Source organism: Pelophylax lessonae, assembly GCF_965119305.1.
Source record: "Pelophylax lessonae genome assembly, chromosome: 4".
Lineage (NCBI taxonomy): Eukaryota > Metazoa > Chordata > Amphibia > Anura > Ranidae > Pelophylax > Pelophylax lessonae.
The window spans coordinates 289,621,696-289,641,462 of NC_138771.1; positions in this window are offsets into that span (position 1 = coordinate 289,621,696).

Genomic DNA, 19,767 nt, shown 5'->3' on the forward strand with positions numbered 1-19,767 from the left:
CCCTTAGTGAAAGCACCTCAAAGTACCCACAAAAACACTGGTTAGGCACACATTTAACCCATTGATCGCCCTAGATGTTTAACCCCTTCCTAGCCAGTGTCATTAGTACAGTGGCAGTGCATATTTTTTAGCTCTGATGACTGTATTAGTGGCACTGGTTCCCAAAACGTGTCAATTAGTGTCAGACTGCCCACCATATTACAAGTATGAGAAAAAGTAAATGAACATTCCAGTATATTTACCATAGTTTGTAGACACTGGAACTTTCGTGCAAACCAACCAATATATGCTTACAAAAATATGTAAACACATACATATTGGTCTGAATTTACTCATAAAGGGGTACGCGCCATTGGCTTGTATAATGGAGGACACTATGATAGAATAAAGCCATTAGGTCTATTAGTTGAAGCAGACCGACCAATTTTGACTTCAGCATTCCACTGCCCTGGTTGAGAATCTGCCTCATGTACTGTGCCTGCTGCTACTGGAAATAGAGAGGCTTCTTGATCCAAGGAGTTCCCATGATTAATTGAGTAATAATGTGTCGTAGGTTAGGCCTGGGTTACCGACCTACCTATATAATAACTTTATGGAAGGCCCTTACAGGATTCTGAGTCTTAGACATTCTGCTAGAAGGTGCAGTTACTAGAGTTGAGCGGACACCTGGATGTCCGTGTTCGGCGGGTTCGGCCGAACTTGAAAAAAAAGTCTGGGTCTGTGTCCCGGACTTTTTCCGAACTTTACCCGGACACCGAACCCCATTGAAGTCAATGGGGACCCGAACTTTCAGGCACTAAAATGGCTCTAAAACACCAATGGAAAGGGCTAGAGTGCTGAAAATGGCAGCAAAATGTAGTTAAGAGCATGGTGAGCGCTCTGTAAACAAATGTGGATAGGGAAATAACTTAAAACAACAAAAAAAAATGAAAAATAAAACAATGTTCTTCATCTGTGAAAGACGAGGCCCATATGGAGTAGGAGGGAGGTTGAGGTGGTGGTGGATGTGGCGGTGTCATAGGCGTGCACGCAGGGTGTGCCGGGTGTGCCTGGACACACCCTAATCACCTAGGGCACATTAGCATTATCGCTCTGTTTGCCAGTGAGGAGATGGGAAAGATCTCCCTCGGACCTGCTCTGCCATAAGAGAAGTGCCACACACTTCTATTTCCCTTTGCCAGCAGGGAGAGTAATGTATCGGGGCCATATACATGTAGGCAAACACATGCATGTGTACTTAAACTTTGGGGTGCACACCCTAATGCAATAGGCTGCGCACACCTATGGGCGGTGTAGGTGGAAGCGGCGGTGGAGGAGGACGAGGTAGCCAACACTGCTTTTTTTCAGTCATTTTAAATAAGGGTACACCCCATAAGAGTGAGAAAGAGCAAAAATAGAACAATGGCTGGGTAAAGTCGGTATCCATCTCTATTCTGCACAAGGTACGGAAAAGTCCTGCGGGATCCATGCCTGGTTCATTTTAATGAACGTGAGCTTGTCCACATTGTCTCTGGACAGGCGGCTGCGCTTGTCTGTGATAACGCCCCCCAGCCACGCTAAATACACGTTCAGATAATACACTGGCTGCAGGGCACGCCAGCACCTCCAAGGCGTAAAGGGCAAGCTCAGGCCATGTGCCCAATTTGGAGACCCAGAAGTTGAAGGGGGCAGACCCATCATTCACTACATGTAGGTGTGTTCACACATACTGCTCCACCATGTTGGTGAAATGCTGCCTCCTGCTAAGACGTTCCATATGAGCTGCTGGTGCTGCTGTTTGTTGTGGCGTGCTGACAAAGCTTTTCCACATTTCGGCCATGCTAACCCTGCCTTCTGAGGTGCTGGCGGTGCCCTGGTTGCGTTGGCGACATCTTCCTCCTCCTCCTCTGCCTTGGCCTTGTGCTTCCACTGTGGCCCCGCTGTCAGGTGGGAATGCCAGCAGCATCGCGTCTACCAGCGTGCGCTTGTACTCGCGCATCTTGCGATCGCGCTCCAGTGAGTGAATTAAGGACGGTATGTTGTCCTTGTAAAGGGGATCCAGCAGCGTGGCCACCCAGTAATCAGCACAAGTTAGAATTTGGGCACCTCGGCGGTCGTTGTGGAGTCACTGCAGCATGCAATCGCTCATGTGTGCCAGGCTGCCCAGAGGCAACGAAAGGCTGTCCTCTGTGGGAGGTGTATTGTCTGTGTCCTCTGTATCCCCCCAGCCACGCACCAGTGATGGCCATGAGCTGGCCTGGGTGCCACCCTGCTGTGAAAATGGTTCCATCTCCTCCTCCATCTCCTCCTCCTCATCCTCCTCATCCTCCAGAACTGTGTCCCTGCTGGACAATTGTGTCCCTGGCATTTGTGTGTGCAGGAACCCACCCTCGGAGCCCCTTGCAAATGACTGCCCTGAAAGCCTTGGAAATGTTACCTCTTCATCCTCCTCCTCCTCATCCTGTGCCACATCCTCTTCCATCATCGCCCGAATCGTTTTTTGAAGGAGGCATAGAAGTGGGATAGTTAAGCTGACAACGGCGTCATCGGCACTGGCCATGTTGGTGGAGTAAAATCAAGGGGGATATCCTGCGCTTAAATGATGAATAAAAAAGTATATGATAAATTAACATAAAACAAGGTAGCAGCTAGAACACTGGATTCATAGTAATCCCATTCATATTGTGTGTCAAGTAGTGCAGCGCTATGAACAGCAAAATTAATTGTGCTTAAAAAGTTGATAAATTAATATACAATTGGCAACAAGGCAATATAATGAAATAAATCAATTGCACTAAATCAAAAGTCCATTCAGCATATATAGATGGTGGAGAGTCCACTAGAGGGTGAAGATCCCAAGATGTGAAAGAGCAATGGAAATAAAACGATCACCCGTGCGGATAGGCAAGATGGCAGCTTACCGCAATGAGTGGGCCTCCAATTTAATGGATGGGCCACTAAGAGCATAAAGTAATGACTCCTATGGACTGGATTCTCTCCTCTGCGTGAACGGACCAAGTAACGCTAGACTGCATCAAACCCTCACTCGCTCATAGATCCAGACACGACTCCGATATGTATGGCAATATGTAGAGGATAAAAGCATTCATAGCGTAATCCCGTTTGGCGATATAAAAACACATTTATTCAAAGTTCTACTTACATGGCAGTAGATCAATATGAGCGAATAACACATAAAAAGCGGCGTCCCACTATAATCAGTACAAAGCCGGCGTCTGGGGGCGTGGCAAGCGCGATGTCCGGAACCTCCCGACCGGTTTCGTCAGAGTGACGTCGTCAGGGGCGTGGTTACCGGACATCGCGGTCACGCCTTACAAATACCCCATACAAGAATCACATCCGGAACTTCGTCCAATCACGGACGAGAAGGGCGGAAGTGACGAATCTGACCCTTGGCCATTAAGGGCGGAAGTGCACTATAAAAACAATAACGTCGAGGAGAACGTAGGATTCAAAACGGAATAACTAATTAGCCATCCTCGATCAAGCCAATCAAATAAGGGCAGCAATAGTTACTTCGGCAAATAATATAGACAATAAACATGGTGTCATATAAAAGAAAACCAGGATTAAATGCATATATTGATCACCGATGTCAATAAGCGCCATCTAGTGGCCAAATAGTGTAACGTAAAAAAATATATTCATTTGACTTGGTGAAAAAAGAGAAAAAAATATTAATTAGGCCAAAAGGCAGATTGCAGCACTTTTCCCTTATAATACATAACTCTACATATCAACCTGATAATGGTCTCTAGCTGGTCAGCAAAAGCAAGAGATATAAAAACTTAAAAAAAGATTTTACCACATAGTAACAAAATAAAAATAAAAATGAAGGATTCATATTCATACACGAATGTTGAGTGGGATAGAGCATGATTATGCTTTTCCCATCTCAGCAGCATTTAACTGTTATTAATAAAACTGTTAATGTCCCACTCAACATTCAAGCCATGAGGGACATAGGTTTTTAAAATATAAATCCACCGCGTCTCAGCGCGGGATAACTCCCTTTTTGCATTTGCCACTCGCCAATTTGGAGTGAATTTATCAAAAGCCACAAAAAGCGTATTACGGGGGTCTTTATGTTGGCAGTGATCAAAATGTTTCGACACACTATGGCCAGGGAACGCTTTACGTATATTTGCCACATGTTCCCCCATACGGATTTGCATGTTTCTCAGGGTTCGTCCAATATATTGTTTCCCGCATTTACATTGAAGTAGATACACTACATTCTGTGTTGAACAAGTTATGAAGGATTTAATTGGATACTCTCTCCCGGTGACATGGGACCTGATTTTCTCAATTTTTCTACCTTTAAACACATTAAGAGCACAGATGTTGCATCTCTTACACGGGTAGAACCCTTTTAACTCAGGGAGGAACATGGGCCGCTCCGGTCTTTCTATAACGTTGTGGGCCACCTGGTGTCGTAATGATGGAGCACCTCTAAAGATGACATTAGGTCGGTCTGGGAGGGCCGGACCTAGTACTCTGTCATTCTTGATGACAGACCAATGTTTCTGCATGATTCTCTTGACCTCATAATGTTGTGTACTAAAAGAGGTCACAAAACAATTTTTGAAAGGTCTATTATCATTGGTTCTAATACGTGGGGCAAGTAAAACAGACCTATCCATGCCCGCCACTTCCCTGATGGTCTTATCTAGGGAATCGGCCTGGTAACCCTTGTCCAGAAATTTGCTCTTAAGCTGTGAGGCTTGTGTAAGAAAAATATCCAAATGAGTACAATTCCGTCGCAGCCTCATGAATTGTCCTTTTGGGACAGCCTGTAACCATGATTTGTGGTGACAGCTGTCCACTGGGATGAAGCTATTGCGATCGGTTTGTTTAAAGAAGGTGGAAGTGACCAACCTATCCTCCTCGACCACCAGATTCAAATCTAGAAAATTAATACTGGTCGTACTACTAGTACAGTCAAGTTTGATACCTCTATTGTTCTCATTTAGTGTGGACATGAACAGGTCAAGGGAACATTGGTCACCATCCCAAAGGAGGAGGATGTCGTCTATGTACCTACGCCACAGCACCAGCTGGGGCGGTCGGTCCCTATAGACGACATCCTCCTCCCACCTGGCCATGAATAAGTTGGCCAGGCTGGGGGCAAATTTCGCCCCCATAGCCACACCACGACACTGCAAGAAGTAAGTGTTGTTGAACCAAAAAAAATTGTGAGTCATTGCAAAGTTCAAAATTTCCAAAATGAACTCAATCTGTACTCTATCGAGATTACTCAGAGTGTTTAAATAATAATGTACTGCCTCATACCCCAGTTGATGCGGTATGATCGTCTACAGGGACATGACGTCCGCTATAGCAAGGATCATGCCTTCCTTCCACGTGATGTCCTCAACGATATTAAGAACATGGGTGGTGTCCTTAAGGTAGGAGGGCATCTGCATCACCAAGGGTTGGAGGAAAGAATCCACATATCTTCCAATGCGGGAACATAGGGAATCTATCCCACTGATAATGGGGCGGCCGGGGGGTTTGGTGGGATTCTTATGCACTTTTGGAAGGAAGTACATAACCGGCAAGCGAGGAGCCAGGGGGACCAAAAATAGTTTTTCCTTCTCTTTTAAGATACCTTTATCAAAGGCCTGCTCAACTAGAGCCTGAAGCTCTTTTTTATATTTGATTGTTGGATTTCTTTTGAGAATCTGATAGGTATCCCTATCACTAAGAATGTTGTTCATCTCAAGGACATAGTCATCCTTGTCAAGCACGACAATTCCCCCGCCTTTGTCGGCCGGACGGATGACTATGTCCTTGTGTTTACACAATGTCTGCAACCCAATCTGCAAAGAGTTATTGGTTGGTGGCTTTTTTATTTTAATCCTTTCAAGGTCACCCAGTACAAGTTCCTTAAAAACTTGTACAGAAGAGGAGACCTTTCCGGGTGGGTTGAAGAGGGACGCGTTGGCCAAAGTAGTATGAGTGTATTTACTACTATTGTTAGATGTTGTTCTGGGGTTAGACAATATATATCTCTGTATATTCAATTTTCTGATGTATTTATGGACATCAATGAAGGTGTCAAACTTATTGATTGTCCTAGGAGGTGCAAATTTCAACCCGCGGTTTAATACGGATTGTTCCTCTCTTGTGAAGGAGGCTTTAGAAAGGTTGAATATACCCCCATCATTTAAAGTCGCCTTCTTTTTTGCCCTCGCCTTCCGCCCCCCTCTGGTCCCTCTCTTTGTTCGGTGTCCCTTTGGGTATTTTGGTTGTTCCTGGGAAAATCCCTCTGGGCATTTTGATTGCCCCTGGGAAAATCCCCTTGATATGTATTCATATCGGCCGGTGGGGGTGGACGATAGTTGCGCGGTGAGTCGAATCGTTCGTACTCAGAAACGAACCGATCACCGAAACGGTCACCATTATCATTCCACTCCCTCGAGTCATTCCTTGGGTGTCGAGTGATGACTCTATTGTCATTAGGAGAATCCCATCCATTACTTTCCAAAGGAGTAAACCGATTAAAGGTGGGTATAATACCTCCTTGTCTCGGAGTGTAGGGAGCATTATAATAGTTATACTGCGGTGGACCCCGTCTATTGAAAGGCGGTTTCTGTTGATTAAAAAACGGTGGTCTATTGCCATTTCTAGTGTTATTATGGCTGTTAAATCCTCTATTGGGTAGAGCACCTGTGGGGAATTTGTTAGAATTTTGACCCCTCACATTACCAGTGGGCCTGTTAGTAACCCCTCCGGTGGTAACCTGGCTGTTAGACATAGTAGTAGTAGCTGTCACAGTATCCATGGGTTCACCCTGGATATTATTATTTGTACCAGCAGTACCAATGGCCCTATTGGTTTGCCATTTGAACACCGTATCATTTTTATAGTCACCTACATCACGGTTAAATTTCCGTTTTTTCTTGTTTTTTTGGTCAGAGGTTTCCTTCTCAAGGTGTTTCACAAGGAGCTCAGACTGTTTTTTATAGTCATCCTTCTCCTTGAACTCTTCCAGTGATTTCTTCAAATCACTGATTTCACTATCAATTTTGGATAACTTACTCCTTTTTCTACTAATGAGGAATTGTAAAAACTGAATCCCAGCCTCATTGAAGTATTTTTTTTTTTAATTCACGAGTTTTTATTGTTTTCAATACATTACATATTATTACTTACATGTATACAATCACAATCCAAAACACTCTCCTGGCCCCTCCCCCCCGTTATCCCTCCTGTTGCAAAAAAAAAAACTCACACACCACCTCCCCCCCCCCCCCCCACAGTGTAAGAATTCCTCCAGACAAAACTCAGAGGAAACCTAAAAAAACATGTTCGTATATTACCCTCATCCGTGACATACTTATACTTATCTACCTACGTGTCCGCACTCAAGGTGCGAGAGAGAAAAAAAAAAAAAAAAAAACACATCCCACCCACAATATATAAATTCCTCCGCACATATCACAACAAAAACATAATAGTGTTCCCTATAATCTCATGCCCCGAACCGTGCCAAACTTGTCAAACCTCGTGATCATGCTCTAGGTGATAAAAAAAAAAAAAAAAAAAGGGAGAATTACCCAAATTATTACGGGGAAAACCCCCCCCCCCCCGCATATTTGGGCTCCTCCCCCCCCCTATGCTCCCTGAGCACAAGGAGGGGGGGTCCCTCTCCAATCGTGTTCCATCCTATAAGACTTCCTCATCAGGAAGAATAAGTGAGCGGTGTATGACCCTTCTTCTCATTTAGAGAAGGGAGAGAAAAAAAAAAAAAAAAAGGGAAAATTATGCCCCCGTGACACCCCCCTCCCACCCCCCCTTTACCTTTAACATTGGGGGGAGGAACCATATTTCATATCACGACACCAATACTTTGCTTCCTTCAAAACATACAGACATCTTATTACATTATATACATCTTATGTACATTACATACAATCCCTCCTGACGTTACTCGTCAGGCCTCCTAAAGATCCCTCCACTGGCTCCCCGCGGAGAGGGGTGTCTGGGAAAGGTACTAGCACCCATTAAGGGGGAATTTTCTAGCCCATACAAATGTCCTTAAAGCTGCCCTGATCTGTGTAAAAAACGTCATTGGAATTGCTATCGGGATGGCCTGTATCATGTATAATAGTCTTGGTAAGATGTTCATTTTTACTACGCTACACCTCCCAAACCAAGACAGCACTAGTGTCTGCCATTTTTGTAGATCAGCTTTAATGGATTTTGTCAATGGGATAAAGTTTGTCTCAAATAAATCCCTAGGATCTGCTGTGATATGGATCCCTAAATATACTATTGCTTTATTCTTCCACTGGAATGGAAAAGAGGCTCTCATTTGATTCCACTTATTCCCTGGTATTGACACGTTCAATGCCTCCGACTTAGACATATTCATTTTAACATACGAGACCTCACCATACTCTCGGATCGCCCCTAGTATCAGTGGGAGTGTTCTGTCAGGATTTGTTATATAGAACAAAAGATCATCTGCATAGGCCGCTACTTTATGCTGTCCCCCACCCATTTGTGCTCCTTCTATTTCAGCATTTTGGCGGATCTTACATAAATAGGGTTCTAGAGCTAATATAAAAATCAGTGGCGATAGCGGGCAACCTTGTCTGGTCCCGTTTTTTATATGAAAGAAGTTAGAACACCAGCCATTTACTCTCACCGCCGCCGTGGGATTAGAATACATTGACAGAATAGCTGTCCTCATCCATATTCCCAGGCCAAGATGTGACAGGGTGGCACGGATATAATTCCATGCCACCCTGTCAAATGCTTTTTCAGCATCAACTGAAAGGATCATCATCGGGATTCTCCGTGTTCGCATGCCATCTATCACATCGATTGTTCGAGTAGAGTTATCTCTTGCCTCTCTCGTGGGAACAAAACCGACCTGATCGTAATGGATTAGTTGTGGAATGTAGGGTAGAATTCGATTAGCCAATATTTTGGAAAACAGTTTAGTGTCTAAATTCAATAACGATATTGGGCGGTAACTCCCACACGCCGCTGGGTCCTTCCCCTCTTTATGAATCAATGTGATGTATGCTCGCAACGAATCCAGTGGCACTCTCCCTCCCTCCCCAATATAATTCAAATGTTCTAATAAGGGGGTCTTTAGGCTTTCATAAAATTTCTGGTAATATATCAGCGTCAAACCGTCTGGACCTGGTGCTTTATGCGGCTTTACTTGTGATATTGCCACTTTTAATTCTTCCTCTGTTATTTTCCCCTCTAATGCTAAGATTTGCTCTTCCTTCAGGGTGGGCATATTCGTAGATCTGATATATTTGATCGCCTCATCGAAGCCAGCCTCCCCCCCTCCAGCTGTCTCCGATGAGGCGATGTCATATAACTCTTGATAGAATCTGCTAAATTCTTCCGCTATTTCTGATGGTCCATGTTTCATCTGTCCCCCTCTTGTTTGTATTTGTGCTATTACCGTCCTTTTCTGGGGTCCCCTTAATGCTCTAGCCAACATAGTGCCCGGTTTGTCAGAATATTCGTAATAATGCCTTTTTTGTGACACTATTGTTCGAATAGCCTTCTCAAAGAGTAACTCGTTCAATTTTTCCCTGGCCGCGGTGAGAGGCATCAGCTGTTCCCTCGCCACTGATTTTTTATGACTGGCGCTCAAAACTTCTATCTGTGTCAGCAGCTCAACAATCTTCTCTTCCTTTTCTCGTTTCCGTTTTGCTCCCATTTTGATCAACACTCCCCTGATTACACATTTATGTGCCTCCCATATGCTTGATGGTGTCACTTGTGGTGTTTGATTTTCTTGGAAATACCTCCTCAATTCTGCCTCTATCTCTGTTTTTGTTTCTAGTCCTTGTAATAATGATTCGTTCAGTCTCCATGACGGAAGTTTTGTAGGTCCTTCTTCAAAGTCAATTGTAATATCAATTGGAGAGTGATCCGACATGGAGAAAGAACCAATTTGTGTAGCTACCACTTTGTGTAAGTCTCCCCGAGATATTAAAATACGGTCTATTCTAGAATATCTATTATGCACCATAGAAAAGTACGTATAGTTCCTTTCACTAGGATGCATAATACGTCATGGGTCTACAAGATTGAGGAGTGTAATTTCCCTACTAAGTTTTTTTAGTCTAGCGTATGAGAGATGTGATGTTCCTTGGGAGGTGTCTATGATTGGCTCTGGGGCGTAATTAAAGTCTCCACCCATAATTACCATCCCTTCTTGGAAATCTAATAGGATTGGTGTAATAAGCATTAAGAATGAAATTTGATTATGATTAGGGAAATACACATTTATCAGGGTAATTGTTTTTTCCCCTATCTTGCCCTTGACCATCAGGTATCTTCCCTGTGGGTCGACACGTGTTTCCAGAAATGTCCATGGTATCTCTTTGGCTACAATAATGCTCACCCCCTTCGACTTAGGGATGGGGGTGGGGGCGTGATACGACCAAGGGAAATCTTTGTTCTGTAATTTTGGGGTTGCTTCCTTTTTAAAATACGTTTCCTGGCAGAAAAGTATTTGTGTCCGATTTCGTCTCATATCTGCCAGTAAACGTACTCGTTTTTCGGGTGTAGACAGTCCCCTAACATTCAATGAAGTGATTTTAATTTTCTGCATTTTTATCCCCAAGTACTGTCTACGAATCTTATTCCCTTGGTTATACGTACTCCCGTCCCCCCCCCCCCTCCCGCTGTCGTCGTCCCCCTCACACTAAAAGAGGTGCCGTGAGTCCATGAACGCTCCTTCGGAGAAAAAAAAACTCCCCCCCCCCAAGCACCAATTTACTCTCCCTTCCCCCCCTCTCCGCGGATATGCCAGTAAGTCGGGATCCTATGTGGTCAACTTTTGACCATGCGTACCAAGACGCTTCCTATTTGGGTGTGCGATCCAAGGATTCGCACCGTGAGGAGGACCAAATCAGTTGTCAAAAATAACTGTTTCTCTTCATGTGTTTACACACTAACAACCAAAAAAAAAAAAAAAATGGTAGAAAAATCCACAAATAAAGACACAAAAAGTAAAACACATCAATCTCAGCGGGTCCGTGCACCCGGGGCATCCGCCCTTCACCAGAGATGCCTTGGGGGTCCCCATATATTATTCCCTACCGATCTGCCTCCATACATGCTTCAATCTATCGGTGTCCCTGAACTTGCTCATTGTTTAAGAGGCTATCCTTATCTTACCCCCCAAAGCCCTCCCGGTACTTGGTATCTAACCATCCTCCTACCATTATCCCTCCCTCCTATTACTCACTAACCACCTATATTCCCTTCATCTCCTATTCTAAACCCCCTACTCAACTTGCTATCACTATTTGTCTCTCTCCTGTTGGTTCGTTACACTCTAAACCCTTTCCTTCTCAACCAGGGCTAGGCTCACTCCGTGCTTGTATCAAAAGGAAATCCTTGTGACTTCTCCATTAGAAGCCCTTATACTGCTCACATAATAATATCAAAAAGAAGAAGTCAGGATTCCTCCCTTACTCCTAGGATCAGTATCTTCCCTCACCCTCACTGATCACCGCCCCGCTGATATAAAAAGTCCAAGATCTAAACAAGCAAAAAAAAAAAAAAACCACAGAAGATAAGAACATTTACTGCTTAGCATCATCCAACTGTAATCATGTCACTGTTCCTGTAAAGTGATTCCTGGGCCTCTCTTAATCACTTGGGGGCCAAGCCAATCAGGAACTTGCACCGGCTGTGACCCCAAAAAAGCAAACAGTCCCGGTAGTTGATCAGGCCATCGTAGTGTAAAAAGCAGTTCCCCTTTCGTAACCTTGAGATGAAAAGGGTGACCCCAGTGATAGGTAGCCCCCGCTTTCTGAATTTCTACCAGTAAAGGTTTAACTACTGCACGCATTCTGAGAGTGTTCCTGGATAGATCTGGTAGGAGACGAATCATAGAACCTTCATATTCAAAGGGGCCCCTATCCCATGCTTTCTTCATTATTTTTTCTTTTAGTGCGAAGAAATGGATCCTAGCTAAGACGTCTCGTGGGTAGCCTTCCCCCATACTCCGCGGGGCCCTTACTCTATGGACCCTGTCTATCTCAATTGGCTCCAATTGAGATCTATCCAGAAGTCCATTGAAAATGCCTGTTATCTTGTCTGACAGTTCCGGCCCTTTTATCGTCTCAGGTAATCCCCTAAGACGTATATTATTGCTTCGATTTCTATTCTCGCCGTCGTCTTGCTGCAGCTGGATCACACTTAGCTGTTTGGATAATAATTTCTGCTGCACCTCTATACTTTCAACTTTCTCTGTAATCTGGGTATGCTCTTTTTCAACTCCATCTATTCTAGTGTCCATTGTCTGCATTTGGCCCTTCAAGGAGTTAATTTCAATGGTGAGTGAGCTTACTATGGAGGCTGCAATAGTTGACAGATCTTGTTTTGTTGGCATACTGGCAAGTAGCTCCTTCCATTCCAAAGTCTGTGCGGGCATACTTTGCTGGGGGGATTCTTGTGGGGTTAGATGCTCATCACTTGGAGAGACAATCTGCTCCAGTTTGTCCTCCATTTGCTGGGCTTGTGTCTCTTTACTATTATTACTGCTTTTACTGTCCTTCTTTACTCCTGTATTTCCAGAAGCCCCTGGTCTTGTTGGTGCCATTCTGGACGGTTCCTCCACTCTCCCACTTTGTGCACCCCTAAGAAAGTAAACAGAGATGTCCGCCCTCCTGCCAGATCTTCTTATATTCTGGGGTTCATTTCTCTGCATGGAGGATATGGGGGATGGGAACTTAGCTGCTAGTTGACATTGAGACTTCTTCACCACTAGCCCACCAGCCGCTAATTAGATATATCCGTGATTCTGCCCTTCAGTCTCTGTCCCCCCAGTATAACATAGTACACAGCCCCCCCGAGTGTAACCACAGATTATACAGATTTTGCACTCACCAGGGCCGTTGCTGCACTTTCTCTATGCTCAGGTTCAATCCCTGTACTCCCGCACTGTCGGTTTGGCTGTTTCCCACCTGCCTCCACATTAGTATGGGTACACTGATATCCGTCCTGTTTGACTCAGTATATTTCTTGGGACCGGTCTGGGCCCCTGTATTTCCGTAGTCTCAGCGTGGTTCTGTCCTCTCCGGGTCTCGGTACCTATGTTGGGCACCTCAGCGACCCTCTGTTCTCCCCGGGTCTATGACCCAATATGCGGGAGTCCTGGCGTTGCTCTGTCCTCCCCGGGTCCGGGTCCCTGTGTAGTGAAGTCTGTGCTCCGCTCTGGAGTCCACGCCGGTCTCAGAAGACTGCCGCTCTCGGAGGAGTCTGTTACCGCCTCGTGCACTCGCTTCCGGCGTCTGAGGGGGGAGGATGCTGCTGCTCGCTGCTATGGGCGGATGCCTGCTTACGGGTGTCGGACCTCTATTGTGAGCCTCCTCACGGCTTCATCCTCTTGCCACACCCTCGTGCGGGTGTCCCCCTCATTGAAGTATTTAAACCAGCCATCAAGGTCTGGTTCGTCGTTCTGGGGATTGACCTCCCACCTGAGACTCCTAGGTACCATTTTATCCGCGATATATCGTTCAAGGAACGCTATATCCCAGTTGGTATGCACCTCGGTAGTCATCAGGTTTTTAAGTCTGGTGAATCGACTTCCAATATCGTCTGTAGAGACAGGGGTGCCAGTGAAAACATCCTCCATATCAAGAACTTGCTGAGTTCTGAACTCAAAAATATCCATGATGAAGTGATAAAAAATACCAACAAAATAGCAGCAGGATAAAACTATAACAAACAAATAAAATCAAGGGGGATATCCTGCGCTTAAATGATGAATAAAAAAGTATATGATAAATTAACATAAAACAAGGTAGCAGCTAGAACACTGGATTCATAGTAATCCCATTCATATTGTGTGTCAAGTAGTGCAGCGCTATGAACAGCAAAATTAATTGTGCTTAAAAAGTTGATAAATTAATATACAATTGGCAACAAGGCAATATAATGAAATAAATCAATTGCACTAAATCAAAAGTCCATTCAGCATATATAGATGGTGGAGAGTCCACTAGAGGGTGAAGATCCCAAGATGTGAAAGAGCAATGGAAATAAAACGATCACCCGTGCGGATAGGCAAGATGGCAGCTTACCGCAATGAGTGGGCCTCCAATTTAATGGATGGGCCACTAAGAGCATAAAGTAATGACTCCTATGGACTGGATTCTCTCCTCTGCGTGAACGGACCAAGTAACGCTAGACTGCATCAAACCCTCACTCGCTCATAGATCCAGACACGACTCCGATATGTATGGCAATATGTAGAGGATAAAAGCATTCATAGCGTAATCCCGTTTGGCGATATAAAAACAACTTTATTCAAAGTTCTACTTACATTGCAGTAGATCAATATGAGCGAATAACACATAAAAAGCGGCGTCCCGCTATAATCAGTACAAAGCCGGCATCTGGGGGCGTGGCAAGCGCGATGTCCGGAACCTCCCGACCGGTTTCGTCAGAGTGACGTCGTCAGGGGCGTGGTTACCGGACATCACGGTCACGCCTTACAAATACCCCATACAAGAATCACATCCGGAACTTCGTCCAATCACGGACGAGAAGGGCGGAAGTGACGAATCTGACCCTTGGCCATTAAGGGCGGAAGTGCACTATAAAAACAATAACGTCGAGGAGAACGTAGGATTCAAAACGGAATAACTAATTAGCCATCCTCGATCAAGCCAATCAAATAAGGGCAGCAATAGTTACTTCGGCAAATAATATAGACAATAAACATGGTGTCATATAAAAGAAAACCAGGATTAAATGCATATATTGATCACCGATGTCAATAAGCGCCATCTAGTGGCCAAATAGTGTAACGTAAAAAAATATATTCATTTGACTTGGTGAAAAAAGAGAAAAAAATATTAATAAGGCCAAAAGGCAGATTGCAGCACTTTTCCCTTATAATACATAACTCTACATATCAACCTGATAATGGTCTCTAGCTGGTCTAGCTGTTGGTGGAGTACTCAAAGCAGCGCAACAAGGCACACAGGTCTCGCATGGAGGCCAAGTTATTGGTGATGAAGTGGTGCTGTTCCGCAGAGCGACTCACGCGTGCGTGCTGCAGCTGAAACTCCACTATGGCCTGCTGCTGCTCGCACAGTCTTTCCAGCATGTGCAAGGTGGAGTTCCACCTTGTGGGCACGTCACATATGAGGCGGTGAGCGGGAAGGCCGAAGTTACGCTGCAGCGCTGACAGGCGAGCAGCAGCAGGGTGAGAACGCCAAAAGTGCGCACAGATGGCCCGCACTTTCTGCAGCAGCTCTGACATATCAGGGTAATTTTTAAGGAACCTCTGCACATCCAAATTCAGCACAAGCGCCAGGCAAGGGATGTACGTCAAACCGGCTAGGCCCAGAGCTGCTATGAGATTTCGCCCGTTATCGCACACCACCAGGCCGGGCTTGAGGCTCGCTGGCAGCAACCACTCATTTGTCTGCTGTTCCATGCTCCTCCACAGCTCCTGCGCGGTGTGTGGTTTTTCCCCCAAACAGGTAAGTTTTAAAACTGCCTGCTGTCGTTTACCCCTGGCCGTGCTGAAGTTGGTGGTGAAGGTGTTACGCTGACCGGATGAGGAGGCGGTAGAGGATGAGGAAGCGGAGTAGGAGGAGTTAGGAACAGGAGGCAAACTGAAGCACCCTGCAATCCTCGGTGGTGGAAGGACATGCGCCAAATTGCTATCCGCCTCAGGCCCATCCGCCACTGCATTTACCCAGTGTGCCGTTAGGGAGATATAACGCCCCTGACCGTGCTTACTGGTCCACATATCGGTAGTTAGGTGGACCTTGGCACAGATGGCGTTGCGCAGTGCACACCTGATTTTTTTCCCCCACTTGGTTGTGCAGGGAAGGGATGGCTTGCCTGGAAAAGTAGTGGCGGCTGGGCACGACGTACTGTGGGACAGCCACCAACATAAGGCTTTTAAAACTGTGCGTCTCCACCAGACGGAATGAAAGCATTTCAAAGGCCAAGAATTTTGAAATGCTGGCATTCAGGGCCAGGGATCGTGGGTGGGTAGGGGGGTACTTCCTCTTCCTCTGAAGTGTTTGGGAGATGGAAAGCTGAACGCTTCCACGGGACATTGTGGAGATGGTTGGTGACCCAGGTGGTGGTGTTGCTGACAGATCGTTTGTTTGCCGGGTGGCAGGTGCCGGTATCACTACAGATGTGGATGGAGAGGCCGAGACTGCAGCAGAAGAGGAAGCAGGAGGAGCCAGAGACCTTTCTTGGTTTTGAAGGTGTCTACTCCACTGCAGCTCGTGCTTTGCACTTAGATGCCTGATCATGCAGGTTGTGCTCAGGTTAAGAAGGTTTATGCCTCGCTTCAGGCTCTGATTGCACAGGGTGCAAACCACTTGTGTCCTGTCATCAGCACATTTTCTGAAGAACTTCCACGCTAGAGAACTCCTTTGAGCTGGCTTTGGTGCGCTCGTTCCCTTGCTGCGTTGGGCAGTAGCAGGCGTAGTGTCTAGGGCACGGCCGCTCCGCTTCAACTGAAAACTGAAGCGCCCTGCAATCCTTGGTGGTGGAAGGAGATGCGCCAAACAAATTTAAAAGGTGTATCTCACACGTACCGATACAGACTATGCCGTAATTTAATTTGTTACACTCCAAAAGGGTGTATATTGAATAGCGGAATAGGAAAAATTTTATAATACGGTGTATCTCACACGTACAAACACAGACTTGGCCCCGATTACAATTTTTTGTACCCTAAAGGCAGGATGAGGAAGAGGAGTAGGAGGAGTTCGGAACAGGAGGCAAACTGAAGCACCCTGCAATCCTCGGCGGTGGAAGGAGATGTGCCAAACAAATTTAAAAAGGTGTATCTCACATGTACTGATACAGACTATGCCGTAATTTAATTTTTTACACTCAAACAGGGTGTATATTGAATAGCGGAATAGGAAAAAATTTATAAAACGGTGTATCTCACACGTACAAACACAGACTATGCCCCGATTACAATTTTTTGTACCCTAAAGGCAGGATGAGGAAGAGGAGTAGGAGGAGTTCGGAACAGGAGGCAAACTGAAGCGCCCTGCAATCCTCGGCGGTGGAAGGAGATGCGCCAAACAAATTTAAAAAGGTGTATCTCACATGTACCGATACAGACTATGCCGTAATTTAATTTTTTACACTCAAACAGGGTGTATATTGAATAGCGGAATAGGAAACATTTTACAAAACGGTGTATCTTACACGTACAAACACAGACAAGGCCCCGATTACAATTTTTTGTACCCTAAAGGCAGGATGAGGATGAGGAGTAGGAGGAGTTCGGAACAGGCAGGAGGCAGACTGAAGCACCCTGCAATCCTCGGCGGTATGAGATGCGCCCCAAAAATTGGAAAGGTGTATCTCACACGTACCAATACAGACTATCCTGCAATTTAATTGTTTTTACCCCAAAGGTGTAGATTGAGTAGCGGAATAGAAAATATGATATCAAAAGGTGTATGTATCTCACACGTACAGACCCAGACTAGGCCCAAATTACTATTTTTTGTACCCCCAAAGGCAGGATGAGGAGTAGGAGGAGTTCGGAACAGGCAGGAGGCAGACTGAAGCACCCTGCAATCCTCGGCGGTATGAGATGCGCCCCAAAAATTGGAAAGGTGTATCTCACACGTACCGATACAGACTATGCCGTAATTTAATTTTTTACACTCGAAAAGGGTGTATATTGAATAGCGGAATAGGAAAAATTTTACAAAACGGTGTATCTCATACGTAAAAACACAGACTAGGCCCCAATTACAATTTTTTGTACCCTAAAGGCAGGATGAGGAGTAGGAGGAGTTCAGAACAGGCAGGAGGCAGACTGAAGCACCCTGCAATCCTCGGCGGTATGAGATGCGCCCCAAAAATTGGAAAGGTGTATCTCACATGTACCGATACAGACTATGCCGTAATTTAATTTTTTACACTCAAAAAGGGTGTATATTGAATAGCGGAATAGGAAAAATTTTACAAAACGGTGTATCTCACACGTAAAAACACAGACTAGGCCCCAATTACAATTTTTTGTACCCTAAAGGCAGGATGAGGAGTAGGAGGAGTTCGGAAAACAGGCAGGAGGCACACTGAAGCACCCTGCAATGCTCAGCAGTATGAGATGCGCCCCAAAAATTGGAAAGGTGTATCTCACACGTACCAATACAGACTATCCCGCAATTTAATTGTTTTTACCCCAAAGGTGTAGATTGAATAGCGGAATAGAAAATATGATATCAAAAGGTGGATGTATCTCACACGTACAGACCCAGACTAGGCCCAAATTACTATTTTTTGTACCCCCAAAGGCAGGATGAGGAGTAGGAGGAGTTCAGAACAGGCAGGAGGCACACTGAAGCACCCTGCAATCCTCGGCAGTATGAGATGCGCCCCAAAAATTGGAAAGGTGTATCTCACACGTACCGATACAGACTATCCCGCAATTTAATTGTTTTTACCCCAAGGGTGTAGATTGAATAACGGAATAGAAAATATGATATAAAATTGGTGATTTTTCAATAGCACATGTGAACAGCAGTGTCTTATATCAGTCAGCTCTGCTGCAGGCTATGGAGGGAAAAAAAAAAAGAAAATTCCCCTTTTAAGTTTGTAATTTTTAAATAGATTAGTACAGACTATGCCACAATTTAATTTTTATAACCCAAAAGGGTGTATATTGAATAGTGGAATAGAAAAAAGTGTATAACTTTTGAAATCACTCAATAATAGCACATGTGAACACAGCAGTGTATTATCACAGTCAGCAGCACTGAAGGAAAAACGCTGCACACAACTGACTGATAAAAAATACTTTTTTCTCCCTCCTCCTCAGCGGGCAAAAAGATTGTGTTTACACCACTCCACACACAGCAAAATCGATGTGGACCACTGACACTGCCTATCTCCAGCCTCGCCCTAAAATGATCGATAAGATCGGTCACTGCCGGCACTGCAAACCCCCCACACAGCAAAATCGATTGTAGAACACTGACCCTGCCTATCTCCAGCCTGGCCCTAAAAGGATCGATAAGATCGGTCACTGCCGGCACTGCAAACCCCCCCCCCCCCCACACAGCAAAATCGATTGTAGAACACTGACCCTGCCTATCTCCAGCCTCGCCCTAAAATGCCCTAATATCTCGCCCTGCCTGCACTCCGACCTGTCCCTGAATTCTTTTCGGACACAATATAATTTTTGACTGTCTGTCCCTAATCAGCAGCCAGCACGTATGATGTGTGCTCTGTCCCTGTACTACAGCAGAATGACGCAGCGGCGCTCGGTCTCGAACTTATAAAGACTTGGTCACATGCTTCAGATGGCCAATCCCAGCTACTAATACATTTGTAGGCATGGCTGGGATGGCTTAAGGCACACCAGTTAAACGCTTGTTGATTGGCAGTTGAAAGCCCGCCATTAAAAGCGCGCCAATACATACAAACCCGAAAATAAAATGACCGAACACAGATTTTAAACCCAAACATACAGTCAAGTTTTCGGGTCCGTGTTCGGGTAACAAAAATCCAATTATTCGGTACGAACACGCATAATACAGTCCGTGTTCGCTCAACACTAGCAGTTACAATTCTGTCATATGCCAGTCATTAGGGGAAAGTTATTTTTTTTAATCTATGTCAAATTTAGGTTAAAGCTGAGCTCCAGGCAAGCTAAATTCACAGCTTAAATATATATATGGGAGCCCTTTTACTGCCAAAGGATTTTTATTTCTGTAAACCCACATACATTTACACAGCTGCCAGACAGGAGAGCCATGTTGG